The sequence below is a fragment of the Aegilops tauschii genome, chromosome 4, assembly GCF_002575655.3.
Source record: "Aegilops tauschii subsp. strangulata cultivar AL8/78 chromosome 4, Aet v6.0, whole genome shotgun sequence".
In the NCBI taxonomy this organism is placed as follows: Eukaryota; Viridiplantae; Streptophyta; class Magnoliopsida; order Poales; family Poaceae; genus Aegilops; species Aegilops tauschii.
Genome location: NC_053038.3, coordinates 323,158,702 through 323,177,415, shown reverse-complemented (window position 1 = coordinate 323,177,415; position 18,714 = coordinate 323,158,702).

The following is an 18,714-nucleotide window of genomic DNA, read 5'->3' as shown; positions in this document are numbered from 1 at the left end:
GAGAATTCTGGCAGATGGAAATCTGGACCTGGAAAAGCTACGTCAGGCCACCTATTCTGCACAACTCCAAATGAGCTGAAACTCCACGATGATTTTTTATGGAATATTTAAGAAATACGGGAGCCAATAAACACCAGAGGGGGGGCCACCAGGTGGGCACAACCCACCTGGGCGCGCCAGGCCCCCCTAGCGCGCCCTGGTGGGTTGTGGCCTCCTCGGGCCACCTCCGATGCCCATCTTCTGGTATATAAGTCATTTTGACCTAGAAAAAAGATGCAGAAGACTTTCGGGGCTGAGCGCCACCGTCTCAAGGCGGAACTTGGGCAGGAACACTTTTGCCCTCCGGCAGAATGATTCTGCCGGGGGAACTTCCCTCCCGGAGGGGGAAATCATCGTCATCATCATCACCAACAACTCTCCCATATTGGGGAGGGTAATATCCATCAACATCTTCACCAGCACCATCTCGTCTCAAACCCTAGTTCATCTCTTGTATTCAATCTTGTTACCGGAACTATAGATTGTTGCTAGGGGGTGACTAGTAGTGTTGATTACATCTTGTAGTTGATTACTATATGGTTTATTTGGTGGAAGATTATATGTTCAGATCCATTATGCATATTAATACCCCTCTGAGCATGAGCATGTTTATTGTTTGTGAGTAGTTACTTTCGTTCTTGAGGTCACGGGATAAATCATGTTGCAAGTAATCATGTGAATTTGATATGTGTCCGATATTTTGATGGTATGTATGTTGTGATTCCCTTAGTGTTGTCATGTGAACGTCGACTACATGACACTTCACCATATTCCGGCCTAAGGGAATGCATTGTGGAGTAGTAAATAGATGGTGGGTTGTGAGAGTGACAGAAACTTAAACCCCAGTTTATACACTACTTCGTAAGGGACCGATTGGATCCTAGAGTTTAATGCTATGGTTAGAATTTATTCTTAATACTTTTCTCGTAGTTGCAGATGCTTGCGGGAGGGTTAATCATAAGTAGGAGGTTTGTTCAAGTAAGAACAACACCTAAGCACTGGTCCACCCACATATCAAATTATCAAAGTAGCGAACGCAAATCAAACCAACATGATGAAAGTGACTAGATGAAATTCCCGTGTACCCTCAAGTACGCTTTGCGTATCATAAGAGACCGTTTTGGCATGTCCTTTTCCTAAAAAGGATTGGGCTACCGTGCTGCATACTTGTTACTATTGTCATTACTTTCTCGTTACAAATTATCTTGCTATCAAACTACTCTGCTACTTCCAATTTCAGCACTTGCAGACATTACCTTACTGAAAACTACTTGTCATTTCCTTCTGCTCCTTGTTGGGTTCGACACTCTTGCTTATTGAAAAAAGCTGAAATTGATCCCCTATACTTGTGGGTCATCAAGTATGTTGGAGGAGTCACCCTCAAGAACTCCCTAGTTCTTCTTCCTCCGGATCCACATCAACTTGATGGGAATCCTTGGGGTTGTAGTAGTGCTTAATGAAGTAGAACTTGATGTAGTCTTGGGAACCCACTTGACCAAGGCCTTGGGAGCTTCTTCAAATGCATCAACCTCGTCTTGAAGCTTGTACTTTCCTTTTTGCTTATGGTCTTGTGGTGGAAGATCATCTTGAGTTTGTGTCCCCTCAAAGGAAGTAGGATCATACTTCTCTTATTGAGGAACAAACTTCGTCTTGGGGTATTGATCTTCTTCCCACTCAACTCAATTGGCATTGCACTTTCGTTCAAAACCAACACCTTGATTCTTCCGGTGCCTTCCTTGCTTGCGTACAATTTCCTCAAATTGCTTACTTCTAGCAAGGCTCTTGTAAACACCTTTCTCTATAATTCCCTTCAATAAGCTATTTTCTTGCTCAAGTGTAACTTGGCTAAGAGAATCATTAGTGGAATCAAGAGAACTACTAGAAGCAACAACATTGGATTTTGCATGAGTATTGTTACTACTATAAGAAGAATCTTTCTTATGCTTGTTGGTAGATTTTACTTGTGGCATGTAAGTAGACAAGAGTAAGTGCTTAGCAATGTAAGAAGAACTTTTCTTACGAAGATCATCATTTATTGCTTTTTAAGAACCCATGCTCTTGCTCTAGGTTGAGCTTTTCAAAGCGTAGCTTCTCATGAGTCTTTAAAAGCTCTCTATGACCTTCTAAGGTAGTTTCATGAGCTAACTTAAGAGTGTTTAGTTCTTTAGTAAGACGCTCAATCTCCTTCTTATCATCGTCATTCGTTTTATCTTGATTAGCATGATTAATAGCAAGTTCATCATAGTTTTTATCACTAGAGTTGTCAACAAGTAAATCGTCATCACCGAGCAAATCATCTTCATCACTATTGAAATCAACATACTCGGGATGTGATACCTTCGGGCCTTTAGCCATGAAGAATCTTCCAATTCCTTCATTTTGTGAGTCAAATATGTCATAGGAGTTGGTTGACACAAGTGCTAGACCGGCAACACCTTCATCTTGAGTATATTCGGAGTTAGAGTGATAACTTCTCTCAGATTGATGGTCGGAGTCGGAGCCGGATACCGATTCACCGACATGAGCTTGATGTCTTGGTTTTGTATAGCTCCTTGATGACTTGTCCTTCCTCTCTGGATCCTTGCTTCTGCGAGAGGTTCTTCGTTCATAATGATCATATGTACTCCTTCTCTCTCTTGGAGGTGATTCTTCTCTTTTGCTTCCCCTTTTAGGTGAGTCTTCTCTTCTTTTGTAGGGAGCCGTACACTCATTGGAGTAGTGTCCGGGTCTTCCACAATTGTAGCAATTACGCTCACGACTAGAAGATCTTTTGTCATTGTAGGACCTTGACTTGGAACTTCTTTCCTTGCTTCTACTCTTGTAGAACTCATTGAAGTTCTTCACCATTAGGCTCAATTCTTCATTGAAGGCTAGGAGCATCACATGAGGCTTTGTAAGCACCACTAGACTTGTTGTGAAGCTCTTCTTTATCCTTGAGTGACATCTCATGAGCGACAATTCTTGCAATGACTTCGGTTGGCTTGAGATCTTTGTAATTAGGCATCATTTCAATCAATGTGCACATGGTATCATATTTTCCATCCAAGGCTCTTAGGATCTTCTTGATGATGAATTTGTCGGTCATCTCTTCACTTCCTAAGCCGGCAATCTCATTTGTGATGATAGCAAGCCTAGAGTACATTTCAGCGAGAGCTTCACCATCCTTCATTTTGAACTTGTCAAGCTGACTTTGAAGCACACCCAATTTGGATTCCTTGACGGAGTCGGTACCTTCGTGCATAACAGTAAAAGTATCCCAAATTTCCTTTGCATTCTCAAGACGGTTGATTTTCATGAATTCTTTGGGGCACAATCCATTGAAGAGGATATCGCAAGCTTGAGCATTGTATTGCAGCATCTTCAATTCTTCCGCGCTAGCTTCACGATTCGGTTCTCTCCCATCGAAGAATTCACCTTGCAAGCCAATACACACAATAGCCCAAACGGCGGGGTTATGTCCAAGAATATGCATTTTCATATTATGCTTCCAACTAGCAAAATTAGTACCATCGAAGTAAGGACCTCTACGGTGGTAATTTCCCTCGCTAGACGCCATACTCTCCTAGGTTGTGAAACCAAGGCTATGATCACCAAAGCTATGGAAATCAAGGAAAATGGAGACCAAAGCTCTGATACCACTTGTAGGATCGAAAGTATGTCTAGAGGGGGTGATTAGACTACTTGACCAAATAAAAAACTAGCCTTTTCCCAATTTTAAGTCTTGGCAGATTTTAGCAACTTATCACAAGCCAAGAAATCAACCTACACATGCAAATCTAAGAGTATAGCAGTGGAATGTAAATCATTGCATATGCAGGTAAAAGGGGAGGAGTTTAGAGGGAGCAAACGTAATGTAGACACGAAGATTTTTCCCGTGGTTCTGATAGGTGGTGCTATCGTACATCCACGTTGATGGAGACTATCGGTGTCAAAACCGGCGGATCTCGGATAGGGGTTCCCGAACTGTGCGTCTAAGGATCGAAGGTAATAGGAGGCGGGGGACATGATGTTTACCCAGGTTCGGTCCCTCTTAACGGAGGTAATACCCTACTTCCTGCTTGATTGACTTTGATAAGTATAGGGGTTACAAGAGTTGATCTACCTCGAGATCGTAATGGCTAAACCCTAGATGTCTAGCCTGTATGATTATGATTGCCTCTATGGATTAAACACTCTGGTTTATATAGACACCGGAGGGGGCTAGGGTTGTACAGAGTCGGTTTACAGAGAAAGGAATCTTCATATCCGGACGCCAAGCTTGCCGTCCACGCAAAGGAGAGTCTCATCCGGACTCGGGGGAAGCCTTCTATTCTGTATCTTCACGGCCCACCAGTCTGGCCCATGTCACATAGCCTGGATGCCCGAGGACCCCATAATCCAGGACTCCCTCAGTAGCCCCTGAACCAGGCTTCAATGACGATATGTCCGGCGCGCAGTTTGTCTTCAGCATTGCAAGGCGGGTTCCTTCTCCGAATACTTCCAAGTAGTTGACCAAAAGAATAATATCCGGCTCTGTACAATAGTTACAAGCTTGAACCGCAAGGGCAAAATACTTAAACAGAAATAGGTTATGTCTTCTGACAGCTTTTTCGGCGAGGCATTGTGCTCCGGCCTTATTATTATTTCGAACCGTTTTTCAGCCTCCCGCTTTGCGTTTCGAGATGCGGTATTCATTGACACATCTCGTCAAAGCAGAGATCGTGTCCCCTTATTGCGGGATTCTCATCAATACGGATTTGGGTAATCCAACCATGTCGTTTGCATGACTCCTGGGGAACAAGCGAGTTTTAAGGCTAATGGGGGGACGCTCGATATTCACTTCCTTTATAAGAAGATAAGGATCCCCTTTTCACCCCACGCCTTCTTCCTCCTCAGTCCATCTGTCCTTGAGCTCAAGCGCCCTAGCTTCAACCCCTCCCGTCCCCAACTAACACTCCGACCATGTTCGAATCTGGAGTGTAGGGCAAGTGGATGGCCTCCTCCGTCACGGAGGAGAACATCAAGGAGCTCCAGGAAGCAGGGTATTTAGCCAAAGAAATCGCCCATCGGCTCCCTGGCAAAAAGCAGATCATTCCCACACCAGAGTCCAGTGAGAGGGTAGTATTCATCCCCCACTTCCTTTGCGAGCTAGGGTTTCCTCTCCACCCTTTCGTCCGTGGACCCATGTTCTATTACGGGCTAGATTTCCATGATCTAGCCCCAAATTCATTCCTCAACATATCGGCGTTCATCGTCGTGTGCAAGGCGTTCCTCCGCACCCCCCCCCCCCCCCCCCGCGCTTCGGCCTGTGGCTCAAGGTCTTCAATGTGAAGCCGAAAGTGGTCGAGGGTCAACAAGCGGAGTGTGGCGGCGCTATGGTGAGTAAACTCCCAACGTCATCTGGCCAAAGGGCACCTTCATAGAAACCGTGAAGGGATGGCGACAGGAGTGGTTTTACATTACGGAACCTCATGACACCAGGTGGGCTGCCACTCCTGAATTCAAGTCCGGTCCTCCAATGCGGCTCACATCATGGCTCAATAAGGGCCTGGATTGGGCGTCATCCGACGAGGTGACGACACTGCAAAAGCGCATCAAGAGCATGATAGAGAAGAATACCAGCCTTGCCAGCGTGATCCAGGTGATGCTTTTTCGCCGAATTCTCCCCTGCCAATGTTGGACTCTCCATATGTGGGAGTTTGATCCGGCAAGTCCTCGGACCTTGCAGCGGTTCTTCGGCACAAAGCACAAAGATATATGGAAGCTACTTTTTAAGGCCCAAAAGACGTGGCCACCAACGACCGAAGACCTCGGCCTCGACTGCTCTCATCCAGCAACCCCAGAAAGTTTTTCAGATTTCTAATCATATCTTCGATTTGTAGATCCAAGGAGTAAGCTTAAGCCTTCCCCTTATCCTCCAGGGCTGGACGAAGAAGGCAAAACGGATCCAGTGTCCGGCTCCCCTACCTGAAGACCCAGCTATTCCTCTTCTGACGAAGATGCTGGTTCCGGTGTCGTACCAGGCACCGGAAAAGAAGGCCAAGAAGAAGGGCAAGGAGGTAAGAAGTGGCCTTTGCCGAAAAGGCACGTCGGACATAACGTCCAAAGACACTGAAGCTCTCTCCTCCCACGAGGGAGATGAATACAAGGAGGAAGAGGAGGAGAACAATTCTCCCCCGAAGGGGGGAAATAAGAAAAGGGGGGCTTCCGCGGACCTACAGGCAGGGGCGTCAAAAAAGGGGAAACTCTCCCTTTCAGATGATTCGGAATCGGACGTCGAAGCCGTCCCCGAGTGGCACCCCAGGCCGAAGCCCTCGACCGAATCATAAGTATTTAAAGATAATGTACATATCCGGCTTTATGCCCTGCGTTTCTAACACATGGAATCACGTACTGTAGTCCGGCTCGCGATCTCCCCAACGATCATCGTCTTTTGGGAATTCCCTGGGCTCGAACATGATGGAGAGCTAGTCGCCTCCACCGGCCTCCCCGCCCATTGCTACAGACAACACCGAAGTGCTGTCCGAAGGACCCTTCCAGGCCATGGAGAGGTGCGGGAAGCTGTCAAGGTGGCGCCAGAGGGTAATACCTCTGCCACCGAACACCAGGGGGAGCTGACCACCATGGAGACTGGCGACGGGGGCCATGCCCAATTCGGCCCCCAACCGAATGTTATTCCGGAGACCCGTACGGCTCCAAAATCAGGTGAGCGGCCTCCTTTGAAGGAAGGGGGCGCGTCAACTCCACCGGTGACCTCTGTCAATCCGGAGGCGCTGGAAAATCTAGTGGAAGCGCTTCAGAGCGCTTCCATTGTGGAAGAACATCGTACCCTTATGGGTACGGTAGTGGAAAGGGTTCGGTCCGCTAAAAATGGATTGAACGAGGCCTATACCAGCCTTTTAACAGGCTTTGAGGTATGGGATGTACTACTTTTTAGCTATATAAAAGGAATGACTGTGTATAGTTAGTAGCCCCTGAGACTCTGTTCAGCATTCGTGAAGAAGGGCCGAACAGAGGATCAAATATGTCTCGCAGGAGATGAACACACATGTCTATTTGAACAAACATGCTTTGAAGTTAGCAGCAACCGCCCATGCCGCCGAAGTGTCCGAACTAAAGCGGAGGTTGGAGCGGGCCGATGAGGAGCTTATCCGCACCAACAAACGATTGGAGGAGTAGCAAGGTATGCGACACCTATTCGCATCTGAAATGATATGACTTGTTGTTTGGTTATATTGCTCAGTTTTGTAATTATGCTCATAGTTGACGCTTCTGAGGTCGAGACCCTCAAAAACGCGCTGGCCGAAGCCAAGAAGGAGGCAGAGGAGGAACGAGCCACCCGCCAAAAGCATGAATCAAGGGTGGAAGAAGTACAGCAAGAGCTCAAGGATGCCATAAGCAAATGTGAGTCCTTGGAGCGCAAGATTGCGGATCAAAATTCCGAACTTGCTAAGGCCCTCCAAAGCGCGCAGGAGGCCCGGGTTGAAGCCCAAGGCGCCTGCCGGGAGATCGAAGAGGCCAAGCAGATCGCGGCGGGTAAGGCCTTTAATATGCAGAGCAGATTTGTGAGGAGAAGGTACCTCTTACTGACCCGGGTTTGGAGTTCTCCAGGAGTGTTTGCGGATCTGCCCCGGTGTATTGCTGATGCTGCAGAGTTGTTCCGAGCCGAAGAGGGGAGCTCGACGGAGAAGTTGTTCTGGTCGTAGTACCTTGCGCCAGAGCATCCGGTGCCCCTCAGCGATCAGCTGAAACAGTTGACCGAACTGCATAGGGCGCCCGGATTAGCTATGAAGGATATTATAATCCGTCTCTGGCCCGCCGAACCCATACCCAGTAGCTATTTCGGGCTCGTGAAGCGGGTAGTCAATGCCTGCCCCCGGCTGGATGCCATAAAGCGGTCGGTCTGTATCAAAGGTGCCCGGATGGTCTTCGCCCGTGTCAAGGTGCAGTGGGCGAAGATGAATGTCGTCAAGTTGGCAACCGAGGGACCGCCCGCAGGCAAGGAGCACCGCACGCCGGAGCGGTATTTTGATGAAGTCCTGGAAGGGTCCTGCATTGTAGAGGGCCAGTGTTCGAAGGACATTATTTTTGAATGAATGTATCCGTGCTGCCCGAACGTTGTATTATGGAACAAGGCTTATGTATAATATGTTTGCTTGTTTTGCCTAGAATTCTTTTCCTCCTGTGCGGCCGTTTACAGTATCTGAGAGTTGGCCAGTCATCGGCTTCATCCCCCATGTAGGTAATACTGGGGTGTTCGGAATAGCACCTAAACACTCTTGACCCAATGGCTTGGTCCTTGAAGGAGGTGTTAGTGCGGCGAACCAGGCAATCAGATTATGTGGCTTTATCGCTCTCACTTAGCCAGAGGAGTTTGACAATGAGAATATAGGCGCAGCCCCTTGTATTAATTCGATTATTCAAACTTGGGTGTTGTAGACGCCTGACCGGGTGGAGACCGGTCCTTCACGTAATACGGAAAAAATCGCAAGAGATTTATACTTAGTCACCGAATAGCTGACCAGCTCTCTCCGCATCATGACAGTCAGTTTTCAGCTTTCTCTACTGAGGTGTTTATCCGGATGAACCAGAAACACAATCGCAGTAGTTCTCCCATTACTACCCTAGCCGAACGAGCAGAACGTAAGGTAGTAACCACAGGAGCCGGGCAACCCAACTATTGACCAAAGACATGATTCGGAGCCGATGCATATAATGCTATATTCGGGATGCCGGATTGTACTAAGAAAGTGTTCGGACTTATTTTAAGAAATGTACGTGGCTGGATGGAGCCCCTGGCGATTTAAGTCATACCGAGGTGTACATGACAATCGGACGAAAAAGAGGGAATACAGATTAGTAAATAAGCCAGTACCGAATAGGTTGGGTGAAAAACTGTTTCCATTATAGTCTGATTGATACGTCAAAAAGTATTTGTACAAGTAATGCGATAAGCATCGAGGCTATTTTACATGCCTAGCACAAGGGAAAGCTGTGTACAGGTCCGGAAAAAGGGAGATGTGATCTTTAAAGATCCTTTAGATACTCTACCGCATGTCTGCGCTGCTTTACTCCTTGGTGTATTATCCTTCGAGAGGATCAACGATCGGGTTTTCATAAGGGGCCTGGAAAAAGAGCCCTTGGTACCATCAAAAGTTGACGTGGGCTGTAAGGAACCTGAAAAATAAAAACAAGGAGAAAAAAAGAAGAAAGGATATGAGGGTGCAGATAGGGTCGAGCCGTATTTTGGACTTTATCTTTAATATGCCTATGTCTTTGCCCATGGTATTGTTAGTGCATAGTTATGTACGCGTGGCGCATATGGTGCAATTTGGTTGGGGCTGAGGCGGAGGCCGATCTGCTAATCAAGTTCCTGACGAGCCGGACTGTCACTCTGCAGGGTAGTTCGAACTCGTTTAACAGTGTCCGGGGGCTTGACTGCCAATGTAGTTTTTGGCGTGATAAGGCCGCCCTGTACTTCCGCTGCAAGGGCCGCGGTGTGCTCCTCAGTACGGAGGGAGCGCTCCGTGTTTCCATTGACTGTTATAACACCGTGTGGTCCGAGCATCTTGAGTTTGAGATAGGCCTAATGCGGGATCGCATTGAAGCAAGAGAATGCGGTTCGTCCGAGCAGTGCATGATAGCCGCTACGGAAGGGGACGACGTCGAAGATCAAGTCTTCGCTTCGGAAGTAGTCCTGCGAACCGAAGACGACTTCCAATGTGATTGAGCCCGTGCAACGGGCCTCTACACCGGGTATTACTCCTTTAAAGGTAGTTTTGGTGGGTTTAATTCTTGACGAATTAATACCCATTTTGCAAACCGTGTCCTGATAAAGCAAGTTAAGACTGCTGCCGCTGTCCATGAGGACTCGCGTAAGATGGAATACATCGATAATTGGGTCGAAGAGCAACGCGACCGAACCTCCGTGACGGATACTAGTCGGATGGTCTCTGCGATCGAAAGTGACCAGACAGGCTGGCCACGGGTTGAATTTTGGGGCGACTGGCTCTATCGCATAGACGTCCCTTAGCGCGCGCTTGCGCTCCCGCTTGGGGATGTGAGTAGCGTATATCATATTCACCGTTTTGACCTCGGGGGAAAATTTCTTCTGTCCCCCTGTGTTCGGTGGGTGAGGCTCCTCGTTGTCGTCTTCGCTGGGCGACCCCTTCTCCTTATTTTTGGCGTTTAGCTTACCGGCATATTTAAAGACCCAACAACTTCTGTTGGTATGGTTGGCAGGCTTGTCGGGGGTGTCATGAATCTGGCAAGGTCGATCGAGTATTCGGTCCAAGCTGGATGAACCATCTTTGTTTCTTTTGAATGGCTTCTTTCGCTGATCGGATTTGGAGCCGCCGAGTCCAGCGTTGACCGCCGTGTCTTCGGTATTATTATTGTTTCTTCGACGCTTGTGTTTGTTGCATCGGGGCCTGCCATTGCCGTTTTTGGTTTCGGAAGTTCCAGGGTCGCTGGTACCGTTGTTGCTACGGGCTAACCAGCTGTCCTCTCCCGCGCAAAAGTGGGTCATAAGTGCTATAAGGGCCACGATGGACTTTGGCTTCTCTTGGCCGAGGTGTCTGGCGAGCCATTCATCGCGGATGCTATGTTTAAAGGTCTCTAGGGCTTCGGCGTCCGGACAGTCGACAATCTGGTTCTTTTTAATTAAGAACCTGGTCCAGAATTTTCTGGCTGACTCTCCGGGCTGTTGGACTATATGACTCAGGTCATCGGCGTCCGGAGGTCGGATATAAGTGCCTTAGAAGTTGTTTCTAAAGGCGTCTTCCAAGTCTTCCCAACTTCCGATAGAATTTTCTTGGAGGCTATTTAACCAGTGCCGAGCTGTCCCTTCAGTTTTAGGGGGAGCTATATGATGGCATGTAGATCGTCACCGCGAGCCATGTGAATGTGGAGAAGAAAATCTTAAATCCATACTACGGGATCTGTTGTGCCATCGTATGATTCAATGTTCACGGGTTTAAATCCTTCTGGGAACTGGTGCTCCATTACCTCATCGGTGAAGCATAGGGGGTGGGGGCGCCTCTGTATCGGGCCACTTCACGACACAGTTCAGATGAAGTCCGTATGCCGTTTTCAGCCTGGGTGAGGTTATGTCTGTCGCGCCAGGCCTGATAGTCGTATTCCCCTCGCGTTGGAGCATGTCCCTTTGATCCATAGATTGATCTTGGCTGACCAGATCTATTGTCCAGGTCCTGGCGTAGATCGTTGGTATAGCCTGGGGCCGTTGCCTCCTTGCCTCGACGGCGGGGTGGCGCAGGCTGGTGTTCGGCATGAGTAGCTGGTCTGTCCCGTCCACGTGGTGGTCGGTCGGGCTCGTCAGCAGTTTTGTGCTTTGGCGGTATTGGCTCAAGGGCCTCGTCGTCAAATTGTGGTAGTAGCTTGCGCTTCGGGTAACTCTTAGTTGGGCACTCGAGGCCGTATTCCTCAGTAGCCAGGACATTAGTCAATCTGTCATTGAGTAAATCCTGCTTAGCTTGAAGCAGCTGCTGCTTCCTTTTCAGGCTTCTCGCAGTGGCGATTAGCCGGTGCTTAAAGCGCTCTTGTTCGAGGGGTTCCTCTGGCACGATGAAGTCTTTGTCGCCGAGGCTCACCTCCTCTTAGGAGATCGGTAGGTAATTACTATCCTCCAAGTCCTCGTTCCCGACCGGATCATCGGGGTTAACTTGCCCTTCCTCCCAATCATCCTGTTCGGATGCTGGCTCGACAGGGGCTTCGGGGTCTTCGGCATTTTTCGAAGTGTTATTGTCTCCGGTGCCGGTGTTGCTGTCTTTGTCGTGACGCGATTTTGTGCGGCGCCGCTGACGTCGAAGCTTCGGAGGGCTTCCGCAGGCTTGTCCTCAACCGGATCCTCCTTGTCATTGTCACCATCCTCTTTGGGTGTGTCCACCATGTACGCTTCGTATGTGGAGGTGGCCGTCCATCGTCGGGTAAACGGAGGGTCTTGGCCTTGTTCGTCTCCAGCATCGTCGTCTATACCGTCGATGTCTTCGGAGGCGTAGTCCAACATGTCAGTTAGATCTTCGACAGTGGCTATGAAGTGGGTGGTGGGTGGGATGTAAAATTCCCCGCTCTCAGCCCCTAGTCTGGGCTGGGCATAATTCGGAGGCGATCCTTCCGTAATCGCGAGTTATCACATTAAGTCTAGAGCCTCATTTAGGAGCAAGGTTTGGGCAGAGAAACGAGAGTCCGCGGGGCTGTCCTGGGCGAGAGCCTCCTGGGTGCGCCCGCTCGACGCGGACCTTGAGAGTTCGGATTTAGAGTTCGAGGGAGAGTCCGGCACTTTAGCGACCAGGGGAGCTCGGTTTGTCTTCGGGTTTGCCGGTGACGCCGTCCTCTCCGGATCTCCGATAACAAGTTCCATAACTGCAGACAGTCCAGTGGGCTCTAAACTCCCGTCTTCGGACCTGATGGTGTGCTCTGAATCTATGGCAAGAGCGATGGTTGGGGCCGTGAACCCTTCGAAGATCAAGTCTCCGCGAATATCAGTGACATAGTTCAGATTTCCAAAACTGATCTGATGACCAGGGGCGTAGCTGTCGATCTGCTCCAAGTGGCCAATCGAGTTGGCACGCTGTGCAAAGTCGCCGAATACGAAGATTTGGCCAGAGCGGAAAGCCTCCCCCGAAACAACATTATTATAGATGATCGAACGAGCCATCGATCCTTCTACCGACATCACAGAGGAACTCCCAATGAAAGCACCAATGTCGGTGTCCAAACCGGCGGATCTCGGGTAGGGGGTCCCAAACTGTGCGTCTAAGGATCGAAGGTAACAGGAGGTGGGGGACACGATGTTTACCAAGGTTTGGGCCCTCTTAACGGAGGTAATACCCTACTTCCTGCTTGACTGACTTTGATAAGTATAGGGGTTATAAGAGTTGATCTACCTCGAGATCGTAATGGCTAAACCCTAGATGTCTAGCCTGTATGATTATGATTGCCTCTACGGACTAAACCCTCCGGTTTATATAGACACCGGAGGGGGCTAGGGTTGTATAGAGTCGGTTTATAGAGAAAGGAATCTTCATATCCGGACGCCAAGCTTGGCGTCCACGCAAAGGACAGTGGCATCCGGACTCGGGGGAAGCCTTCTATTCTGTATCTTCACGGCCCACCAGTCCGGCCCATGTCACATTGCCCGGACGCCCGAGGACCCCATAATTCAGGACTCCCTCAGAGACTTCAACCCACGAAGGGTAACAGGTCCGCGAGTCCATGGAGGGCTCCACCCACAAAGGGTTCATGAAGAAGCACCTTGTCTATCCCACCATGGCCATCGCCCACGAAGGACTTGCCTCACTACGGTAGATCTTCACGAAGTAGGCGATCTCCTTACCCACACAAACTCCTTGGTTTAACTCCACAATCTTGACGGAGGCTCCCAAGTGACACCTAACCAATCTAGGAGACACCACTCTCCAAAAGGTAATAGATGGTGTGTTGATGATGAACTCCTTGCTCTTGTGCTTCAAATGATAGTCTCCCCAACACTCAACTCTCTCTCACAGATTTGGATTTGGTGGAAAGATGATTTGAGTGGAAAGCAACTTGGGGAAGGCTAGAGATCAAGATTCTTGTAGTTGGATTGGAATATCTTGGTCTCAACACATGAGTAGGTGGTTCTCTCTCAGAAAATGAATGCTGGAAGTGTAGGCACATTCTGATGGCTCGCTCCATGAATGGAGGATGGGTGGGGGGTATATATAGCCTCCACACAAAATCTAACCGTTACACACAAATTACCAAACTCGGTGGGACCAAATAGTGAAACTCGGTCAGACCGATTTAGTTCAAAATGTGAACGTTAGGCTTTTTCGTGCGACCGACATGTCAACTTTGTGGGACCGATTGTGTTAGGGTTAGGGCATAACGTAATCTCGGTGAGACCGATCACATGAACTCGGTGAGACCGATTTCTGTAATAGGCAATCAGAGAGTTGGTCAGGCAAACTCGTTGGGACCGATCGCTCATTTCGGTGAGACCGAGACGTTACGAAGAGGAAACAGAGAGTTTGCATTGCGAACTCGGTGGGACCGATCACTCATCTCGGTTACACCGAAATGTTACGAAGGGAAACAGAGAGTTTGCAATCCCATCTCGATGAGACCGAGATCCCTATCGGTGAGACCGAATTGATTAGGGTTTCTGGCAGTGGCTATGTCCAATGAACTCGGTGGCGCCGGATAGATCAAATCAGTGGGTGTCGGTGTCAAAACCGGCGGATCTCGGGTAGGGGGTCCCGAACTGTGGGTCTAAGGCGGATGGTACAGGAGGCGGGGGACACGATGTTTACCCAGGTCCGGGCCCTCTCGATGGAGGTAATACCCTACTTCCTGCTTGATTTATCTTGATGATATGAGTATTACAAGAGTTTATCTACCACGAGATCGTAGAGGCTAAACCCTAGAAGCTAGCCTATGGTATGATTGTTGTTGTCCTACGGACTAAACCCTCCGGTTTATATAGACACTGGAGGGGGCTAGGGTTACACAGAGTCGGTTACAAGGGAGGAGATCTACATATCCGTATTGCCAAGCTTGCCTTTCACGCCAAGGAGAGTCCCATCCAGACACAGAACAAAGTCTTCAATCTTGTATCTTCATAGTCCAACAGTCCGGCCAAAGGATATAGTCCGGCTGTCCGAGGACCCCCTAATCTAGGACTCCCTCAGTAGCCCGTGAACCAGGCTTCAATGACGATGAGTCCGGCGCGCAGATTGTCTTCGGCATTGCAAGGCGGGTTCCTCCTCCGAATACTCCATAGAAGATTTTGAACACAAGGATAGTGTCCGGCTCTGCAGAACAAATTCCACATACCACCGTAGAGAGAATAATATTTCCGCCAATCTAATCTGCTGACACATTTTGCTGTATGACATCACACCACGGCCCGATCATTATTCGAACCGTTTTTCACAACCAGCCACTGAACATGTCGCGAGGCGGTTTCCTTGGCACGTCTTGTCGAAGCAGAGATCGTGTCCCCTTATCACGGGATTCTCATCAATACGGGTGTGGGTAACCCAACCACGCCATCAATTACGGCGCTTGGGGAATAAGCGAGTTTACCAGGTAAGTGGGGAGGCACATAGCTTCTTCCGCCCTTATAAAGGGACAAGGATTTACCTTTTTCACCCATGCCTTCTTCCTCCTTGCTCATCCATTCATGCGCACTCGAGCTCCAGCACCCAAGTTCGCGTTTTTTCTCCTCAAACCACTCCAACCATGTCCGGAGCGGGAGGCAAGTGGATGGTCTCCTCCATTACGGAGGAGAACATCACAAAGCTGTGGGGAGCTGGATATCTAGCCACGGATATCGCGCACCGGCTGCTAGATGTGGGGCAGATCATCCCTACTCCAGAACCCCATGAGAGGGTGGTTTTTCTTACCCACTTCGTCCGCGGACTGGGATTTCCCCTCCACCCGTTTGTCCGCGGGCTCATGTTCTACTACGGGCTAGACTTTCACGATCTGGCCCCCAATTTCATCCTCAACATCTCGGCGTTTATCGTCGTGTGCGAGGCCTTCCTCCGCATCAAGCCCCACTTCGGCCTGTGGCTGAAGACCTTCAATGTTAAACCGAAGGTGGTGGTCGGCCAACAAGCGGAGTGCGGAGGCGCCATGGTGGGCAAAATGCCCAACGTCACCAGGCTCGAAGGCTCCTCTGTGGAGACCATAAAGGGGTGGCAATCGGGGTGGTTCTACATCACCGAGCCGCGCGACACCAACTAGGTGGCGGCCCCCGAATTTTGATCCGGAATCCCCATGCGGCTCACCTCCTGGAAAGAGAAGGGCCTGTCCTGGGGTTCCCCGGTAGAGCTGACCGGACTCCAGACATGCATCAAAAACATGATGAGCAAGAAAATCAAGCTCGTCAACGTGGTCCAAGTCATGCTCTTCCGCCGGATCCTCCCGTGTCAAAGACGGGCATTCAATTTGTGGGAGTTCGACCCGGCCGAGCACCAGACGCTACGAGAGCTCTTCGACACGACGTACAAGGACGTCTGGAAGGTGCTGTTCAAGGGCGCCGAGGTACCTCCTCCCCTCACCGAGGACCGCGGACTCAGCGCAAGGCGCCCTGCCAATCCGGTAAGTCTTTTACATCTCATAAGATGTTCTTTTCCCCGGTGTAACCACACGCAGGATCTAAGCCTCCACGCCATTTAACAGGACTGGGTAGCGACAGCGGAGCAGATCGTTTGTCCGGCCCCCCTGCCCGAAGATCCAGCAGATGCTCTCCTAATGGAGATGCTGGTTCTGGCACCTTATGAGGTGCCGGAGAAGAAGGCCAAGAAGAAGGCCACGGGGACCAGGAAGGGTCTCCGGCGCAAGGTTATATCGGACTCATCGTCTGAAAACACCGAGGCGCACTCCTCCCACGAAAACGAGGAGGAAGAAGAGGAAAGTTCTCCCCCCCCCAGCTGGGGGAGACAAGAAAAGGAAGGCCGCCCCATCTGGGGAGGCTGAAGGGTCCAAGAAGGGAAGGACCCTCCTTCCGGATAGCTCCACAACCGCCGCCTATAGCGACGACGAGTGGCTGCCTAGGGATAAGTCCCTGGCGAAGTCGTAAGTATTCGGATACCATAATAATTCTGGTATGTTTCGTTTTGTTGTTTCTCATCATGCCGAACATGATCATGCAGCCCATCCCGAGCCCACATCGACGTCTCTTTGTCGGATGATTCTTTGGGCTCGTCGGATATGAACAGTGATTCACTCCCGACCGCCTCCTCCCCCCGCCCTACGGACGACGCCGAGGTGTTGTCTCAAAGGGGACTGAACCAAGGGGAGATAGTTCCGGAGGCGCCCCAAGGCGACATTCCAGGTGCTGGGCGCACGAGGGGCAAGACTCCTCTGGGCCCTAACGCTGGGGGCAACAAGTCTAGCCCCAAGCCGAATACGGCGCCGGAACCTGAAGTGGTTCCGGATTTTGTCAGGCAACCCCTCGCTAAGGGGGCAAGCCGTCTGTGCCGATGGCCTCTGTCCATCCAGAGGCATCGGACAACTTGCTGGAAGCGCTTCGCGCCGCTTCCATTGATGAAGAGCACCGCACTATCATGAGTGCGGTAGTCAAGAAGGTTCAGTCCGCCAAGAGCGGACTGACTGAAGCCTGTGCCAGCCTCCTAACATTCTTTGAGGTAAGTAATCAAATTATAAGAAAATGTTACCGCATAGACAGTAGCCCCTGGTGCTTTGTTTGGCGTTTCGCGAAGAAAGGCCGAATAGAGGATCAAATAATAATCGCACGAGTCTAATCAGAATATATCTATGTGCATATGCAGGCTTCACTGTTGGCCGCTGCCGCACGTATTGCGGAGGTCGTCGCACTAAAGCGGGACCTTGAGCGGTCCAAGGAAGAGCTCGGCCTTACCAAGAGGCAGCTCGAAGAGAACAAAGGTAAGTGATACCCCGTCTGTATATTATAAAGAAAATTTTGGTTTTGGAATAATAGGATCGTCATGAATTGTGCTAGGGGCCACGACCGAAGTGGCGGCCCTGCAGAAGGCGCTATCCGAGGCCGAAGACAAAGCGGCCAAGGAGCGCATCGAGCGAGAAAAGCAAGAAGCCCGAGTAGGCGAGGTGCAGCAAGAGCTCCAGGCTCTCGCCAAAAAACACGAGTCCTTGGAGCGTGACTCTAATACGCAAGGGTCCGAGCTTGCGAAGGCCCTCGAAAGCGCACAACACGCCAAGGCCGAAGCCCAAAAGGCCCTCCGGGAAATTGAGGCGGTTATGAAGATAGCGGTGGGTAAGGCATTCATTATGCAAAGCAAACATGTGAAGGAAACCTTCTTTTTACTTACCCGAGTTCAGAGCTCTCTAGGAGCGTTCACAGATCTACCCCGCAGTGCGTCGGATGCCACGGAGTTCTACCGGGCTGAGGAGGGGAGCTCGACGGAGAAGTTATTCTAGTCTCAGTATACTGGGACCGAACACCCAATGCCCTTGAGCGGCCAGCTGAAGCAACTGGTCGAGCTCCACAAGGCGGCCGAACAGGCCATGAAGGGTCTTATAGTCCGGATGTGGCCTGGCGAGCCCCTGCATGATAGCTACTTTGGTCTAGTGAGGTGGCTTGTGAATGCCTGCCCACGGCTTGAAGTCATAAAGCGGTCCGTCTGCATCGAGGGTGCGCGCAGGGCTTTTGCCCAGGCGAAGGTGCACTGGGCGAAGCTGGACACCGAAAAGCTGGTGAAGGAGGGGCCTCCGGAGGGCAAGGAGCATCGCCACCCCGAAAAGTATTATGAAAGTGTCCTGAAGGGCGCTCGCCTTGTGGCGGAGGAATGTGCAAAGGATGTAATATTTGAATAAATGTACTCATGTGATCAGGTAATGTGAAACGAGTTCATTTGCGCTATGCAACGCTTGTGAATTTAAAATATTACCTTCTGTGCGGCCGTTTATAAAATCTGAGAGTTAGCCAGTCGTCGGCTTCTGCCCCCATGTAACTAGTACTGAGGTGTTCGAGATAAACCTGAGCACTCTTTATCCCAATTTTGGGTCCTTCGAAGGAGGTGTTCAGCACAACGAACCAGGAAATCGGACTATAAGGCTTTATCACTCTCACTTAGCCATAGAAGTCTACAATTTTAAATTTTGGCGAAGCCCCTAGTATTCGGAAGGCCGAATTTGGGGCGCTATATACGCCTAACTCGGGCTAGGCCGACTCCTCGCCCGAAGCGG